Genomic DNA, 17,948 nt, shown 5'->3' with positions numbered 1-17,948 from the left:
AGCGAGCGGGACTATTTTTCACGCTGAGAACGTCTAGTTTTATGTTTATGCAAGTCTGACCACGTAGATGAATGTGTTTATACAACTCAAATACCTTTATATTCAGGCCTCTTGTTTGCGAGATCTGAGCATTGAAACCCTTCATAAATGTGCAATTAAAACTCAGTGGGTTGAGCGCTTGTTGCCTACACATTGCACTGCTGAATATCTAGGTGAGCCTTTCATCCTAAAACATCCATGAAATGAGCACAGGTTCAAATGGGTGACAACAAACGGCTACAGAAATGTTCTTTTGAGCGCGCTGTGGTAAAAGCCTGATGTAAAGAACAGGTTGTATGATTAGAAGGAGTGTCATTCTCTCCGCTATGGCGGGCCTGTGCTGCTAGCGGTTTCCTGCTGGTACTTTGTTTAACTGGAGTCAAAGCAGAGAAAAAGCACATTTCTCAACCTATTAAATCTCTGGCAGCGGAGACTTGAGGCTTTCTCCTGACGTTACTTTTCTCTGACACCTTCGGGTAAAGTCTGTGCTATATAACATCGCATAAATAAAGAAAAATACGAGGGAGCGTGAACTGTGTGAATTTATATAAACAGGTATAAATAAAATACAATACAATAAATACGCATGGGCCAGCTGGGAATTTATATAAACAGGCATAAATAAAATACAATAAAATAAATACGCATGGGCCGGCTGGGCCTGGCATGGCCTGAGGCAGAGGCTGGTGTCGGCCTCAGTTTGCCTACTTTTTGAAATGCGGGCCCCGTGGCTCTTCGAGCCAGGCCATTGATGGATGCCAGACCTTGCTTTATGGCTGCCTTCTGCTCATGTGAGTTAGTGACTGTGTGCGGAGCGCGATGCGCTTTGAGAGTGTGTGTGTGTGATTGTGGGCGCCCGCCCAAGCCAGTTTTTCCCGCACACGAACACACAGGGAGGCACGGCCTGCGGCTGTGAATAAGTGACGGCGGGGGGCGGCATAAATAAAATAAATAAAATACAATAAAATAAATACGCATGGGCCGGCTGGGCCTGGCATGGCCTGAGGCAGAGGCTGGTGTCGGCCTCAGTTTGCCTACCTTTTGAAATGCGGGCCCCGTGTCTCTTCGAGCCAGGCCTTTGATGGATGCCAGACCTTGCTTAATGGCTGTCTTCTGCTCATGTGAATTAGTGACTGTGTGCGAATCGCGATGCGCTTTGAGAGTGTGTGTGTGTGATTGTGGGCCCCCGCCCAAGCCAGTTTTTACCGCACATGAACACACAGGGAGGCACGGCCTGCGGCCGTGAATAAGTGACGGCGGGGGGCGGGGCAGCGAAGCCTTTGATATGCCAAGTGCCCAAGCCAGTTTTTCCCGCACACGAACACACAGGGAGGCACGGCCTGCCGCCGTGAATAAGTGACGGCGGGGGGCGGGACAGCAAAGCCTTTGATGTGCCAAATGCTGCTGGCAGGGGGAAGGATCGGGCAAGCTCATCCACAAGCTTGTGAACTGTTGGGAATCCTCCTTGAGGACAGCCAATCAGCTGCCTGAAGAGAGCCTTTGGGGAAAGAAGCAGATCAGCGACATAGGGGCTCCCCCTGTTCTATTTCTGCGAAATAGAAAAGGGACGAGCCCTAAAAAACAAAGGTTATAGGGATGTTATAGTTAGGCTAAGATTTGACTCGTACAAAACCATAGAATTACATCACTCCTGACATGGTCAGTGACATCATTGTTGACATCACTGATGACATCTCAAATGACATCTCTAATGACATCACTGATGATATCCACTGATTGTGAGTGTTTCCCAAACGTTACTGAGTATTAAACATATATACTAAGGTACTGCATAAGCTAAATTACTACACCTTGTGTACTAGTAATGAGTGATACTATTTCTAACATATATTATGTGACTGGCTGTGTCACTGTGTGTAGCCATGTGTGAGTGGATGTTTGAGTGGCTGTATAGGTGTGTGAGAGGGTATATGAGTGGCTGCATGGGTGAATAAGTGGGTGTGTGAGTACCCATATGGGAGAATAAGTAGGTGTGTGAGCAACTAAATGAGTGTGGGAGTGGCTGTGTGACTGGCTGTATTGATGAGTGAGTGGGTATAAGAGTGACTGTATGGGTGGTTGAGTGGTAATGTGAGTGACTATATGGATGAGTGAGTGGCTCTATTGTTGTGTACCATTTTAGGGCCCTTTTGTAATTTTCACGATTCATGCCCTTATATGGGTATAAAACACCATTTCCTTATATCGGCATAGAAATCATAACCAAATTTGGCCTTAGCTCATGCAGTCCAAATACAGCAGGGATACTTCCACTAGTTCCGAAAATCTACAACGATTTCTTGGAAAACTCGGCTTCAGCAGCGAGGGACTTCCCCTTGCTCGAGAACTGACTTGACTAAGAACTTATGGAGTTTTCAAAGAACTGAGACTCTTTTGTGACGTTATTATGTCCACCTTTGCATCAAACTCGGCAACTTCAAGGTATAAATATGCCCAAACTTGCCTTAGCAAACAAACAGTGGTTTGGAGCAGTTCAACTATCTACTTTCCCAACGCATCCTGCTACAGCAAGTGCCGAAGGAAGCCAACCCTCCAGTAGATGCACTGAGAGAGACGCTGTCTTTTCTCTTGCCGAGAAATCCAGCTCCAGTGTTTCCAATCTCTACTTGCGGGGTGTTGGGAAATTGAATCCTGAGCCTGACCTTCTTCATTCCAAATCAAGGTATGGAGCTGATTAGACCCTAAGAGAAATCTTGGACAGATTCTTGGCAAAAGAATACTATATTCTACACCTCACTTACTTCTTCCCTCGTACTAAGCTCAGGTTGGTACATCGGGGTGGTCGTATCTTAGAAGCACCAGTTGAGTACTGTTAGCCTCTGCTATTTATGTATGTATTTGTTTATGGTTTAGGAACCATACAATGCTCTTACAGTATTATTTTATTCTACTCTTTCTACTGTATGCATTATATTTTTCAACGAGTTTTACGATTGTAGCAGTTCATTTCTTATGCCTGAAAAAGAAGACTGTTGAATAAATCCTTTTATTGAAAATGCCCGTCTATCTATTTCCTCGGCACCTTTGGTGAAACGAAGCATGCACGATTGACTGAGTGAAATATCTATCTAGTGTTCCCACGACTCTGAAGATTAGTTTTATCTTGGGGAAACAAAGTTGTCATGTTTATGTGGTTGTCAGAAAATAATCCCTTCTTGTTTATTCAAGAAAGTTTCTAGTGACCTCTGAGCTAGCTGGCACTCACAAATTAAGTCTAGTATATTCGATAGAGACCTAGTCGACATACGTCCTACGTCACATCTATAGGATACATTATTCCAATGCGCAGAGCCTATTGGGAATATAGGAACTACACTACATGGTGCCCAACGTTTGGTAAGGCACTAATTTAACACTAGATACTAGAGTTACTCAGTGGTACTTTTCACAGAGACCCCTTTTTCCCATAAAATACTCCAATAGACATCTGGAGTGGGGTAAAGGATAAAAATATCCGCCATAACTAGGACGAAAATCCTATGTATTAGTTTTTTGGTTTTGAAGGATACAGTGTTCCAAAATATTGTGCACCTTATCTTTGTTTCCTTGAAACTTGCTCTGCAAGACTTTCAACAAAATGTCGGATAGCGACGAAGAGAACGGTAGATCTGCAGGCACTAATACCTAACCAGGTTTAGACGTTACAGATCTCCAACAAAATGACCCGGATGCTATAATCATCCCGGAAAATGTAAGGAAAACCAGAGCTATAAATCTTATAGAAAATGGCCTATCACCAAGAGGTCGTAGGGTAATTTTTGTCATAGAGGCACATGAATATCGGCAGACTGAGGTATTCTATTCATGGATTGTCTTCCCTGAAGCAAATCCAACAACACATGTGTTCCACTTCTACAAAGTAGAGGAACATCCAATGGAATACATCCCTTTCGAGGATGTTGAAATTCCACTAACTTACCAAGAGCATCAGCTCTGGTTTAAAGGCGCCCTACAACATTAAAATCACATTACCAGGCTCGGTCCACTAGGTAGATCAGGAGCAACATGGCCAGTACTAGCCAGCTATACACCACATCCTGCCATTGAACAAATGACAGGTCCAGAACTGTTAGCTCAGCTAAAACAATTAATAAAAATACATAGACAATTGGTACAATATGTCATACGGACTCTAACAGTCCAACCTGCTATGAGAATTCCACGGCACATCCCTCATCAGGGGAACACAAACAAAATCACACCACAGACTATACAGTCAGTCATCGGTAAGTTGCCAGCAAAAAGGGAACAAATTCCATTCTGGTTAGCCCAGAAAATTACTCATAGAGGCAGTATTTCCCGATAGTACACCTCATGAGAAACACAGGATTCTAACAATCTGTGTACCAATGGGGATAGCACCACACGTGGAGGACTGTGACACTTGGGGTACAGTCTTTGCTTCAATCTATACAAAAACACATGGTGTCCCATCTATGCCGGTAATACCAGACGTCCTGAGACAGATTCAAAATGAATACGGACGAGAACTGGCCTTGAATCTTGGTTTGAAATTACTGAAAGATTTCGAACAGGTCTCAGCTATTTTATTTTCTAACATGAAAGGTGAAGCAGCATCCCTGGCAATCCGCCAAAAATGAAAAGAACTCGATATTACTGAGCAACCGCATGAACTTGCCAGAATTATTGAAAAGTCCTATGAAGAACTAGGAAGAGATAGTTTGGGAGGGAAACCTGTAAATCCCATTGTAACAGAAAATCCTGAAAAAGTTTTTATCAAAAACAATCTAAAGACTCCAAAAAAGAAATGGGAAAATAGTAGACAGTCACTTCCTGAAGAGAAGCGTTCTCAGTCCAGAAGAAGATCTCCTCAAAAGGAGCACTCTGAAAAGAAGTATAACCTCAGAAATAGGGATAATTTGAGAAAACCTGATAGATATCAAGATACTGATACACATTCCTCTCGTACCTTTCAGACTTCCTCGCAGAAATCAGAATGAAGAGGACGATCAGAACACAAGGAAGAATGCGTGAAGTCCAAAGACAATCAACACGTTCCAAAAAAAAAAAACTCAATTCTCCAAAAAGAAGGTAGCAAGTATTAAAATCAGACATGCTGAGGATCTTGAGGAAACACAACTCAAGAACGGGGAGTGGGCCGAGACAATGCTGGACAGCGCAGCAGAGATCACCTTAGCTCTCAGGATCCTGAAAGATCATCTGGAGACAGTGGATCTGAATGAATGCAGTCAGGTTGAAACTGCCGACCCCAGGGTTAGTGTACCCCATAAGTTATACAAAGTAACACTCCGGATAGAGGGGGACATAACTAGGAAAATAAAAGCACTCTTTTGGGAAAAATTATCAAAGGGTTATGACATCCTACTGGATGAACAAAACTGGCCACCAGAATATGTCAGGGAGTGCCCACATGGCGAAGAAATCATTATGCCAGCCTTCTCCAATCACATTCCTATTCATACAAAATACACCTATGCCAGAAAATGGGCTGTTGTCCAGGCTCCAGCATTATATAAAAATCATGTGGGATGGGATGAGGACTCTCCTCACCATAAAATACAGTTAAAAAATCAACCTACTGCTCAGAGGCAGTATCCAGTAAAGCAGGAAGCTAAAAAACAAGTCAGGGAGATCTTAGATCTTAGATGAACTTGAATACCAGGGGGTGATTAAAACATGCACTTCGTCAATGAACAATCATTTGTTTCCTGACTCCAAACCAGACAAATCATATCGTCTAGTTTTGGATTATAGACATTTAAACTCTTGTTGCAAAACATTTGCAGTACAAAGTGCACACAGTGCAGCACTGATGAATAACATTGTGTGCAAGAAATATAAAACCACATTAGATATTTCAAACGGTTTCTTCTGTCAAAATATTGCACCAGAAAGCAGGTATTTGACCGCTTTCTCAATAATGGGGACACAGCATCAATTTTGCTGTCTCTCCAATGATTCAAGAATAGTCCAGGGTTATTTTCAGCTAGAGTAACAGAGTTACTACAAATGTATGATGATGAGGCATTATCTTATGTCGATGACATCTATCTTACAGCCGATGACTTAGATGTGCACTTGAAAAGAGTGAACTCCATAATACTTGGGTTCACTTCTGAAGGGTACAAATTCAATTTTAAAAAATCAAGAATAGCCCACCTCAGTGTCTTATTCTTGGGATACAAACTTTCAAGTGAAGGCAAAAGCCTGGCAGCCAACTTTTTAGAAAAGTGTGTGCAGCTCCAACCTCAAAAAACGCTGAAAAACTTACAGTCAATTTTAGGTTTCCGGAATTTCGAAAGAACTTACATTCTAAACTACGCAGAAAAGGTAAAACCTCTCTATGAATTAATCAAACCTGATGTCAAACAAACTAATTGGACACAAAAATACACAGAAATTTTGCGTTAATTGCAAACAGACATGTTAGCAACAAAACATTTACAAACACGCGACATCGTGCGCAACCTTGTAATCAGAATCATCCCCGTGTGAAAGTTGAAGAAAATAATGTACATAGACAGCATTCATTCCCCTTCTTCTCCCACTCCTCTCTCTCTCTGTGCGCACCATGAATACCGTAGACCATTGACCATATCACTCTGCCAGTAAGAGCCCATACCCCTATGCATATGTACAGCCATTCTAGGCACCATGGCCTATTTACCCATTGGAACCCCCGGCTTCCCTCCTGCGCATATCCTAAACCCCCTCTCTTATGCGTAAGCCATGAAACCCTCTCCCCCTGTGCGACCCCGCTGCGAAGGGCGACTCTCCTGCTTGACCCGCACAAAACCCCCCCCATTCCCCCTTGAAGAAGCATCCTTCGCCTTGGCTGACGTAGCCCTCCCCAGCTGCACCTGGCTGCCCCCGCTCTCTCATGTACTGGTCATCAGATCTCTCTCTCTCTCTCTGTGTGACTCTGTCCCTGTGTCCACCCTGGCTACCCCTCCCTTCTCCTCACATGGGCAAGTCATAAACCTTCTTCTTCTGCAAGGCCCTGTCCTTGAGAGTCACGGCCGCGCCTGACCAACACCTCCTTCCCTTCCATGAATGCCCCTCTGTTGACAAGCCTTCCCTCCGCGCTCGATTGTCCACGCGGCATGAATACCACTCCTTTGATGACCCCTTCCCCCCCGAGTCCGGCTGACCACACATGTCCGAGGCCATCGCCTGAGCCAGGAGATACCATTTACTGCCCTTATTGTATGAAGTCACTCCTCTTCAAAGGATCCTCTATTGGTCTTAGCCACCCCACCCCCTGGGCTATGATCAGGCGTACACATCCTACGAAACACTCAGCTGCGTGATTGCCCTCCCCTCTTATCAGCAGGTCAAGGGTCCCCATTGTGAATGTATGTGGGGTAGGATCACCACGAGGATTATAGGGATGTCTTTCTTTTGCGTCATACTGTCCTGATTGTACTATCAAGTGTTTTGTAAGATATAAAAGCAAGAGTCTCAGCTCACTTGTTAGAGCACCTCCCGAAAGACACTGTGTTTCGTGTCCGAAATGACTGGCTCTCCTCATGAGAATTAAACTCTGTTCTTGATTCCTGCTTCCAGCGCCCGTCTCTTTATTTGGTAATTATTCAACATGGGAACTAAGAGGCGGTTTGCGCCAGCGGCCTGGGCATCGATAGGATTATGGGCTCATTTTCCACAATTGGCGCCCATGTGGGGCCCATCAGTGACATAGGGTCCGATAAGAGAGATCCAGACGAAGAAGTGAACATCTAAATGATCGGGGTATGCCTGCCTTGAGAGGGCCCTCGCCCGGCTGCCGATCGAAAGAACTTCACCAATTCTGAACTGACCTCTCTTGAGTGACCTATTGTCCTGACTGGAATCCCATAGGAATGCTACATGGAGTAAGAGAACGATCGGGCGCTGGAGGAGGGAGTCGAAGAACTATCCGTATGGTCCGGTCCGGGTAAGATTAAGTAGGGTGTTTTTACGCCTGATTGGTAGGGTGGCTCTATCCACCTGATTGATTGATTGTTTGTATTGGAATCAGTATTTGTATACTGATATTGTTGGTATTGGTTCATTTAGCTTTGAAGGCTACTTGACATATTGGTTCTCTTCTGAGAACGAGACATTCTCTGTTTGCAAACAGCGGCGAATAGGAACGTCGTCCCTCTTTGCAGATAGAGAAGGGTAGGTAATGCAGACTTTTTGTCCCCGTTGTAATTCGTCATGCCTACTTTTCTCCCCACTGGATTGTTTGAAGTCGATTAATAATCGATTGTTGTTCTTTGAGATCTTCCCTGTCTACAAACTGAGACGAGTAGAAATATTCTGTCTTCCTTTTTGGATAGCGAAGGGCAGGTAATGCAGACATTTGTCCCCGTTGTAATCCGTCATGCCTGTTTTTCTCCCCACTGATTGGTTGGTTGCCTGGACATTGTTGTTCCAGGAATTGTTTCGTTTGAGGTATTTTCTGCCTGCAAACAACGTGGAATAGAAATATTCTATCTAGTCTTTGCAAGTAGTAAAGGGTAGGTTATGCCCCTTTGTGAATTCGTCAGTCCTACCCACTCCCCACTGTTTGGTTATTTGGGGGGTAGCTCGCATGGTCCGCCCAGGAGACTACCCTTATGGAGGACATATGCTCCCCGCTCATGGGCCATTTAGTGGAAGTAGACCATCTGGTCCGTCCAGGAGGCTACCCTAGTAAATGGAAGTACATCGCTCGGTCTGTCCAGGATGATACCCTAATGAAGGAATATATGTTCCCCTTTTGATCGATAATCTCGTTCCACCCCGGACCATTTATTGGAGGGAACTCGTCTGGTCCGTCCAGAAGTACCCCCTAGTGAAAAGGACACATAAAAAATATGAAGTGATCACCGTTCCCTACTAACAGAAAGCTTTAGCTCGAAACACGCTAAGGAAGAGAAAGAAAAATAGAAAAGGAAATCAGGCTAAGTCAGTAACCCCCTGATGAGCTTTTGACTTCACTAAAAATAAGAAACATTAGAAATAGTTCGTAATAAGAAATATAAAATGGCGAAATGTTTGGCAGCAAAAGATAGCCACGAGGTAGCTAGGCTTCACTGCCTATTCCTGCTCCCAACATGCCTGCCTCATTGCCCGCCACGCCCAAATAACGGTCACATGAAATAGAAACAATCCAATAGGTACCTACCCCCATTCCGGAAGCTCCCGAAGTGCAACAGGTTCGCGGTTACGCCCATCCGGAAGGCGAGGCCTCGAGGCACGAGGGGCTCGCCTGGCCACGGTCAGGAGGAGATGATGTTGGGCAGGCGGTCCAAAGAATGACAGAGACCTCTCCTTCTCTCCTCTTCTGCTGCCCTGCAGGCCACGGGGGGGGCTGTCTTGCCTCAGCCACCAACCACCCCCCCCTTCTGTCTCTCGCCTGGTCTGACCCACGAAGAAGGCCGAAGCCAAAAGCGAGAATGGCGGCGCTTGCAAGTAGTCCCGCCACATGTCAAATTCCTGGATAGTTACAGGTAGTGCCGCCACATGTCGACGCCTGGACAGTTCCAGGTAGTCCCGCCACATGTCAAGAGAAGAGAGGGGGCTGTCTTGCCTCAGCCGCCGACCACCCCCCCCCATCTTCAATAGCCAGCACGGCCAATATCGAAGCGACGGAGCCGAGGAACGGCGCGGGGTCGCTGGAAGGGGGAGGTGACGCGAACGAGCCTCCCCCACCTCCCTCCAGGTGGAGGCTTCCAGCGACACCCCAATGCTCTTACTTAAAGAGGGTCAACATCAAAAAGCGGTCTTCTGCCCAGGACGGGCACACGCTCCATGCCTTCTCTCCTCGACCTTGAAGATTCTATGAGAGCCGGGGGGGCACCCCGATCCCTCCTCATGGGCGCCCCCGCCCCCTCACTGGGAACCACAACATCGGTGCAACTCCTGCCGGCACCAGCCTCGGATTGGAAATGGCTAAAATGCAGCCACGGCACAGACTTGTTCAGTTCCGGAGGAACACCAGGATGACCCGGTAGGAAAATTGTTGCCGCCCTTCCCACTCTTTGACTCATGGTCCATATTGTTAGACTGTTAACCACATAGCACAAAACTTTTTGAACTGCCAACGGAAGGTTCTGGGCCAACCATGCGAGACTAGAGACATTCTGACTATGCTGGAACTCGCCTGACCCCTCCCAAAATGGCGCCGACACAAAATGAGACGTTTTGAATAAACTTTGTTGCACCCTGATTGTGCAGCTTGTTGTCCCGAGATCTATATGCAGTTTTTGGATAATGAAAGTAGATATGAAGGATGTTGAGTATGTGCTTGGATAATGAACTGACTTAGGGTGGGTACTGATTATGATTTGGAAAATGAATTGGTGTAATTTAGATAAAGAATGAGTATTGGATAATGAATTTATGAATTAATCAAAACTGAATTCTTGACATGCATCATGCTTGCTCTGTAAGAAAATTTTAATACGATTTTATTGCGCTGCTGCACTTTATGCAATGAACTGCCACCAATTTCGTTTATTAAAAGTATTTTGAAAAAGAAAGCATGGTTGTAGCAGTTGCATTAATGAGTTTTGGATGCCCTACTACTGTGAGCGAAGAATAAGTATGATGAAGGATGTAGATCAAAAGGGATCAGATATTTAGCAGCTACATTATGTATCGCAGGCAGCCAGGAAAAGTGTTTTAGACACCCTTAAAACGACACCACAGAAATGCCACCTGGCCGTCACCCTTGCACCCGACAGAGAGGGTTACGACCGAGTAACTCATGTAGATATGTAGATCGTCAATGATCATCTATCTGACATTACTGGTCCCTCTAGGCTTAAACGCCGAGATGGTAAAGAAATGCAGTACGCGGAGATAGGTCGAGTAGGTGGTAGGTAAAAACATTTTTGGACTACTACATGCTGATGTACTTTGAATGCTGCCCCCCCCCCCCACCCCTTCTTTTCCCTCCCTTCTGCAGGTCACTTCAGAACGTCGGCTGAAGTGTGGAAGAGCGACGGTCGGACCACCGACGAAAAAGGGAAAGAGTGAATATGTGTGTAGTCGTTATAACGATAAGTTTTTAAAAGACGTAGGCTTAACATGACTGTTCCTCCTTAGGACATAGCGACTGAGAGGATGGACTGACATAGAAACTGGACAGGTACTGAATGACGAAAAATTGACTAGAAATGACGTGTTAAATAATGTAACTGGACGTTTGACTAGGTAGGGAAAGGACAAAGAAAAATTATACGGGTAAGGGTTGCCACGGCACCACCCGTCTAGGAAGTTAGAAATGTTGCTGATGTTCAAAATGTACTACCCCCTTTCTCACACTCTTATAGATATAGCCAAGCTGTCCGACTGTTCTCCCGATCAATACTTGCCGTTGCCTCAGCCTGGAGAACTTCCCACCAAAGGAGGGAACAGAAAAATGGTTTAAGATCCAACCATGGGTAACTAGCACGACCAGGTTAATTACTGATCGACCAACCGAGGTGTGAGTATTGGTAATTGGGAACGCTCGCAGGCGTGACAAGCGAGAAGGGAAAGGGGGGAAGGGTAGAAAGAGCTAAGCACGTAGATAAATAGGATAGTAAAGATACGTAGGATATATATAAAAACAGATCTTGTAGGCTAACAACTGTTTCCTGTCTTGTCGTGAATGTCTTGTATATGTGTAATACATGTGCCGTCTTCCCTGTCTGAGTTTGTGTGTGTGTAATGTACGAATTTATGTCTTCCCTCTGTCTGTATCTACGTGTTACCTGACCTTTGCTGTTCCGTGTTGTGAGCGCCCTAAATGACCTATTTTCGTACACGTCTCTCTCTCTCTCTCTCTCTCTCCACCCCCTTATCTCTCTCTCTACATGTCATACGTGTACCGAATGGCTCGTTTAGATTGCGGACGACTCTCACTCTCTATGAGAGTCTCCCTATTTTCTCTCCCTCTTTTTGGTAAAACTGTACCCCACCGGTACCAGTCTGATTTGATACATATTGAACGCGAAGGTGTTCAGCGAAATTGACCGAAAACTAAAATGACTGTATCTCGCCATATTACTGCCTCTCCTTTCTGCAAAATGAATGAACTTGAATTGGTTGAGAAGGAAAGGACAGGTAAGACGACTAAAGTCCCCCAAATCTGGCCATTTATAGGGGAACTGTATGTCAATGGCACCTTATGTCTGTTCTTCAGAGACGAACGCCAACGTCTAGATTGACCCCCAATGCCCAGATTGCCCCACCCCCCTTTTTTGCACCGAAGCGTAAGCGCCCGAAGCATCCCCGCCCCATTTTGATAGAACCCAGTTGCTGTCCCGGATATAAACATGATGACCATGAGTAGCTGTTGACCCTCGAGAAAATCTTGTTTTACCTGACTGTCGATGATGGCACCCCCGCCCTGTCTGAAAATGTTAGCCAGTCCTGAAGGGAAATGCTCCGTAATGTTGAATATGATGTAACGCACAGTTGATGGGAATCTCATTTATCCTCACTTGAGTTATAAACAGGACAATGAATAAACCTGCCATAAACTCAGTAGGAATGCTGACACATGCACTGCTTGGTAATAGGACCTCTGACTGTGACCAATGAGCGTATCTCCCAAATGCGTAGAATTGAGGGAGGAATTCACATGCGTAGATATCTTCTTCTGCCATTTCTCTAAAACCTTGTCTTGTACCTATTCAAAGATTCACGATCACCGAAGGAGATGGGTCAGATGTGACGTACAGCCTGACTGCGGATCTTGGGACTCGTGTGACCTCGACCAAAGGTGGAGCCGCAGAGCAACAGGATACGGGACGAGACCGCAATTTCAACGTGGAAAATGAAAAACGATGGGCCGCCTCGAAGCCCCCCGCCTGCTAACCCACGTGTGCCTGGAGTCTCCGTCCCCCTTCTTTGGGCCCGATGGATGGGCCTGCCTGCTTGTTATCCTTTGCTCCCTTGGTCCCTTTTGCGTGTCCCAGGAACTCTGACCCAACTCCGCCCTCTCACCTATCGACTATTTGAACCACACTCACCCTCTTTTCCACGTGACTTTTTGCCAAGGGAAAGAACCGCATTCCACTGGGAATAGGGTGCTGCCATAGAACTATCGGTGCCGAGCATAAGGCGCCACCAACCGGATTGTTTAGGGAACAGGACTGTGGTCTAACAGCAGAGGACTGACCGCACCCTGCAACGCGAAAGGATAGGACTGAGCTGGACCTATAGCTCCACCGCCGGTGCTCAACAGCGCCAACGAAAGTACACGGACTAGAGCCTACCAGTGATGGCTCAATGATAAAAAGACACTGTGACGAAGAAATCTTGTGTATTGAACTGAATTCCGCTCTCAACTACCTGGTCAAAACTGTTCATTGGTCACATTTTTAAGTTAGAAAGATTTATGCTATGTAGTGCGTTTTTTTTATTGTCAGGAACACAACGAAAATGCAATTTCCTATGTGCTGCACTCTGCCCATCACCTCGACTGTCTATGATTGAACACCAAATGTTAGTATCGACAAAATGCTAATCCATCAACGATGCCTGTCTACCTGTAATCCCATCAATTGCAAAAATGACTGCTGTTATGTAAAAAGGGGCGACTGTGAAAGTTGAAGAAAATAATGTACATAGACAGCATTCATTCCCCTTCTTCTCCCACTCCTCTCTCTCTCTGTGCGCACCATGAATACCGTAGACCATTGACCATATCACTCTGCCAGTAAGAGCCCATACCCCTATGCATATGTACAGCCATTCTAGGCACCATGGCCTATTTACCCATTGGAACCCCCGGCTTCCCTCCTGCGCATATCCTAAACCCCCTCTCTTATGCGTAAGCCATGAAACCCTCTCCCCCTGTGCGACCCCGCTGCGAAAGGCGACTCTCCTGCTTGACCCGCACAAAACCCCCCCCATTCCCCCTTGAAGAAGCATCCTTCGCCTTGGCTGACGTAGCCCTCCCCAGCTGCACCTGGCTGCCCCCGCTCTCTCATGTACTGGTCATCAGATCTCTCTCTCTCTCTCTGTGTGACTCTGTCCCTGTGTCCACCCTGGCTACCCCTCCCTTCTCCTCACATGGGCAAGTCATAAACCTTCTTCTTCTGCAAGGCCCTGTCCTTGAGAGTCACGGCCGCGCCTGACCAACACCTCCTTCCCTTCCATGAATGCCCCTCTGTTGACAAGCCTTCCCTCCGCGCTCGATTGTCCACGCGGCATGAATACCACTCCTTTGATGACCCCTTCCCCCCGAGTCCGGCTGACCACACATGTCCGAGGCCATCGCCTGAGCCAGGAGATACCATTTACTGCCCTTATTGTATGAAGTCACTCCTCTTCAAAGGATCCTCTATTGGTCTTAGCCACCCCACCCCCTGGGCTATGATCAGGCGTACACATCCTACGAAACACTCAGCTGCGTGATTGCCCTCCCCTCTTATCAGCAGGTCAAGGGTCCCCATTGTGAATGTATGTGGGGTAGGATCACCACGAGGATTATAGGGATGTCTTTCTTTTGCGTCATACTGTCCTGATTGTACTATCAAGTGTTTTGTAAGATATAAAAGGAAGAGTCTCAGCTCACTTGTTAGAGCACCTCCCGAAAGACACTGTGTTTCGTGTCCGAAATGACTGGCTCTCCTCATGAGAATTAAACTCTGTTCTTGATTCCTGCTTCCAGCGCCCGTCTCTTTATTTGGTAATTATTCAACATGGGAACTAAGAGGCGGTTTGCGCCAGCGGCCTGGGCATCGATAGGATTATGGGCTCATTTTCCACACCCGGAAGATGCGGATTCACATACCTAACCTTTAATGAAGGTGAAAACGTACCGATTGCATATAAATCACACTTTTACACACAAGCTGAAAAGATCATTCACTTCAACAGAAAAAATTCTGATAGCGGTTCAAACTGCAGTAGCAAAAGAGAGAGCCCTGGCACAGGGAAAGCGCATAATGGTTGTTACGCCTGTACCTGCCTTGGAGGCAGTGACAAAAGCAAGCATTCCAAATACAAAGCTTTACATCCAAGATGGATACAATGTGTTAATTTTCTTGCTGCAACAGACGTGAATACGTTTTTGATCCCTATTTGAAAACTCAAGAATTTCTCCAATACGAACAAGAATGTCCTCTGCCCACTGAGATTCTGCCTCTAGAACATTACGGATGTATAATTTATACAGCCGATCAGCACAGCCCGCAATTAGGGGCAAACAAGCTTATAGTGCTGCATGTGCGATTGTCAAAGGTCGCTGGCGCGATGGCAAATTCTGACCGATGGTCACAAAAACTCAGTCACTAGGAGATTGAACAGCTCAGTGAGCTGAACTACAGGCTTTCAAGATGGCACTTGAAATTACCGATAGCAAATTCCCCACGCTAATAGTGTGTGATTCGTATTACTGCGTCCAGTCTTACAATGAATACTTGCAGAATTGGGTACAAAACTGTTTCAAAGATGCAAAAGGTGGCACAATCAAGCACAAATTGCTTTGGGAACAAGTAGTTCTATTACAGAAAGAACTACAAAAGACCCACGTGATCCATACACTGAGTCATCAGCGTGATGGCGTTCACGTTGAATGGAATTAATTGGCTGATGAAGCCGCAAAGGCAGCTGTGAAAACGGCTCCCATAGCTGCAATCACTCGTTTAAAAAGAAAAATAGACGGCGAAACATTGCTAGCTGTCAGTGCCACAAGCAAAGGCAGCGGAGCTGCCTTACCTCTAAACTACACACTCGAATATACATACATAATTGATGCAAACTCTGTTCCTTTTGCTCGAATCCCTGGAGTCGGGGATAGGGTAATTCCAAACAGGAACCGGAGAGGTGCTCTGAACTGAAGCACATATGGGAGAGGGTCTGATACATCAAGGGATCTCAAAATCTCTACTAGAATTAAAAGAGATGCACTGGTGGTCAGGGATGAGCGCCCACATTTATACATTTGGGATTAATTGCGATGTCTGTTATAAAGATCACAGCTTTGAAAGCCACCAGATACCTGACTACAGTGTAGCCAGCCCAGTTCAGACACCATTGTTAGACAGCATTAGACATTCTACACCCAGACGTGGACAAAAGCGGTCCCACAAATACTAAGACAAGATTCATTTGGATGTGGCCTCAGTGCTCGGCTGACGCTTGAACTGTTATAAAAGATTTGCGAGTCTTTATCGGCACATACGCAATCGGCACGCTACATTCTGACCAGTTTAGCTCCAAAGCTTACAAGAAGGCCATGGCCAATTTGGGAGTTGCATTGAGATTTTCGAGTCCATTCCATCCTGAGGGAAATTCGGTTGTGGAGAGAAAAAACCGTGACATAAAGCAATCTATAACAGCTAGGGTATTAGGTTCGGGTGATGGGTGGGTCAAACATCTAATATGTGTCCAACGTAGTCTTAATAACCTGTCAAGAAGTTCTCTGGGTGGATTCACTCCATATGAAATCCTTTTTGGTACTAGAATGTTTGTTGAAGACCTCGGTCGTCATACTTCAGTGGTGGAACAAAAACCCTTTGATATCAAATATCGTTTGGCTGTTTTACAGGACTTAAATGAAACAAGAAGAAGTCTAAGCAACACCAGCGAAAAGCCAACGACCACTGAAGAAAAACCACCTGTCCCAGCAAGACCTGTCGGGATTCCAAAGATTGGGGATCTAGTCAGAAAAAAATAGTGGACAAGAAGGAATTTGGGCCTTCTTACAGAAAATCAGTCCCTTTACTAGCAGTCCACGGATCAAGAACAGTGTTACTGCCGCCCCTTTCTTGAAAAAAAAGAGAACCGGTCTGTATCCATTGACCTGGTCAAACCACATCATGTGGCTGATAATAAGTAGTAGGTCCAGTGGACTCCAAAGATGTAGCAGACAACCAAATCTTGCTACTATCCAAGAGGTTCAAACTGAAAGACTCATCACCTTTGAAGAATCTACAGAAAAGAAGGACTATGCAACAAAGCCATGGAACTTGTGCCTCTGGAAACCCAAATAACAGATCGTCAAGACACTCCTGTCTACAATGATGTAGCATCTGACTATAAAAATATGTCAAGGGAGCAAGGAGCTCCAGCGATTTCAAATAATCAGGATGCAATACCAACAATTGACAGAACTGCCTCTGGCTATTTAATCAACGTTGATAACTTTTCTGAGGATCGCAGTGAGCCTGAAACAATGCCAGCAAATAAAACTTTCAAGGAACAATTAACTGAACTTTGTCACCAGCTTGCAAATACATATCTGGTTTCACCATGGGTTGAATTTTGGATTGTGTTAGGTGTACTTTATCTCCTACTATGGCTGATTCTCGTTTTAAGTTTGGGAAAGCTGATAGATGGAAAATACAGTAAAATGGACACAGCAAGTAAGAACATCAACTTGCTCCTGAAGTCACACAAATCATCTCATCGTGAACAACGAGACCTGTCATCAGTGAACATCACAGCCGCTACTCTACCTGGTGGAATAGCATGGCATAGAACTGATTATGACATTTATGGTCATGTCGAGCTGCTGAAAATTCCACACCAATTTAAGGTTTCCTTGAGTGATTGTGTTTCACCCAGCTCATTTTCTGATGATTGGGACTTTGAGACTGTTAATAACATGATGGCAGCCTTAGAAATGTCAGCAAAATTTACAAATCATGATTACTTAGAAGGTGCATCAGATTATGAACCAATTCATTGTTTTAATCATTTTGGTCGCCATTCTTTGCACAAATCTGCAAACCCTTGAAATGTTTTAGGTTATAATCAATGGGAACATTGTGCAACACCACCAAAGGGTATCTCTAAAACATTCTATAGAAAATGTCCATAATTTTCAGGGTTAAATACCACAAAGCTGGACAATTTTACTTTAGAAATGTGAATAAGACAGGCATGAAAAGTATGTTGACTAATACTAAACAGATCTATTCTGCGGCCTTTTATGC

The sequence above is a fragment of the Lissotriton vulgaris genome, chromosome 6 (assembly GCF_964263255.1).
Source record: "Lissotriton vulgaris chromosome 6, aLisVul1.2, whole genome shotgun sequence".
NCBI classification, from domain to species: domain Eukaryota; kingdom Metazoa; phylum Chordata; class Amphibia; order Caudata; family Salamandridae; genus Lissotriton; species Lissotriton vulgaris.
Note: the sequence above shows the minus strand (reverse complement) of the source record.